This window comes from Hoplias malabaricus, chromosome 2, assembly GCF_029633855.1.
Source record: "Hoplias malabaricus isolate fHopMal1 chromosome 2, fHopMal1.hap1, whole genome shotgun sequence".
Classification (NCBI taxonomy): Eukaryota; Metazoa; Chordata; class Actinopteri; order Characiformes; family Erythrinidae; genus Hoplias; species Hoplias malabaricus.
In genome coordinates this window covers 61,096,385-61,098,530 of record NC_089801.1, presented here as the reverse complement: position 1 = coordinate 61,098,530, position 2,146 = coordinate 61,096,385, and positions in this window count along the sequence as shown.

Sequence of the window (2,146 nt, the reverse complement as noted above, 5' to 3'; positions counted from 1 at the left end):
CCCGTTATACAACAGCCGGTACCAGCCACTCCAGTTGAAGAATTCATCACAGATGTAGAGTCCAGTCGAATTGGTGCCTCTCCAGGGTTGATCCAGAGAAGTGTAGTTGTTACAGGGATCAGCTGTTGGTGAAACTAAATATGCATGAATAAGCTACACTTTTTCTATACTAGTGCTTACACAATGTGAACTGCACAAAATAACTCGGTACCATTTTAAAATAAGACTACAATTATAAAGGTTTATAAATGGTTTAAAAAATCAGTTTGAAACCTAATTATAACCATGTAATAAACAAATAAATATAATTAATGATCATTTTAACAGTCTAATAGTGAAAGTGTCAGGTAATAAATGTTTCAAGGTAAGGAATGTGAATTTAGTCATTTCATATAGTTTTCATCAATGTCTAAAAAAGACAATCCATCAGTGAAATGTTGGTTGTTAAATGGTTAAACACATTAAAAAAACATCTGATGAAGCTGACAGGTTTAATGTTGACTGATGGAGGTCAGTATTTGGCAAGTTCTGAGGTTTAACAATGCAGATGGATGTGAGTTCTGGCAAACAACATGTCACTTATCTATCTATGTTTTATAAATGATAATTAATGATTTTTAATGTATTTCCAACCTAATTAATAACTTTTAATAACAGATTGTAAACCATTTATGAACCTTAATATTAGTACAGATCACTCTTAACAAACAATGAATTCCCTCTTTAACTGTGAACATAAACTTGTTTATTAGTTTGGTTTGCTTTAGGTCTCACTTACTTAAATCTGCAGCCATGCTGTTTGTGATGGTAGTTAGCAGGAGCAGGGTGACCCCTAGTGGAGAGATTTAAGAACTGCTGAGCAATGACTAATACAGCTGTGTTTAAAATACTCACAATATATTATTCCTTCATTTATTCATTGTCTGTAAGTATGGAGACAAAAAAGGGTCAAACATCTTTGTTTGTAAAACAATACTTACAAATGTAACAGAATTTGAGCAACTACATACATGTAATATTAAAATCCACAAATGTATTGGAATACACAAACTTAAAACAACAACAATTATTATTATTTAAATACACAAATGTGAAAAAAAAAACATTTGTAATAAATATAATTTTTAAATGTTTAGAAAAGAGTTGTTTTAATGTGTTGTTTTAAATTTGTGCATTCCAATACATTTGTGGATTTTAATATTACGTGTATGTAGTTGCTCAAATTCTGTTACATTTGTGAGTATTGTTTTACAAACAAACATGTTTGACCCTTTTTTGACATATTTAAGTGCTTATACAGTTCAGGGTCACTGTGGGTCTGGATCCTACCCAGAATGACTGGGCACAAGGCAGGGACACATCTTGGATGGGGTGTCAGTCTTTCACAGACACACACTCACACATTCACACACACATGGGTAAATGAGTTTGAGTCACACTTAGATACAGTTAGATTTCAGACTTCACTTTAACTCATTCCTTGCTCGACTCTTTATCAAATACAAAATGAAAAATAAATCTTCTATCATCATCCCAGCAACGTGTGATATAGACAGCTCTCTCTCGCTCTTTCTCTCACTCTCTCTGTATTGAAGGAGGAAATACACAATAATTTGGAACACAAACCCTTTTAATGTGATGCATCAAATTATGAGTGTGATATGGGTGAGGGGAGTTAAATGTAAACAGACTAACCATCTGTTGATTTTATTTTCTACATTATGTCTGACCATTAGCTTGACAAATGCTTTTGGGGAGTCTTTGGCTTCATCATGAGATGACTTTACGAGTTAGTTATCAGGGGCTCCTGACTAATTTAAAAGAGCTATGTTGGTCTATTGATGGTCTGATGGTCATAAACCGTGCATACAGACCTCTTAGTGTAGGGATCATCTCCTGCACATCACCGTGTAAACGACCATCGGGTCTCCAAAACAGACTATGTGGGGGTAGTTTTATAGCCATCCTTACAGCCCAAGCTAAGGAACACAGGAGCCCTGTGTTTAGGAAATGGAGGGCCAAAGAAGAATCCTAGATTCCTTAATCAAACAATTTGAATATTCCATAATCTTGAAGATGGCCAGCATCCTTGTCCTTCCTCCGCTACTACATACATGTTGACTTCTCTCTGACTCCAGCCTAAAGA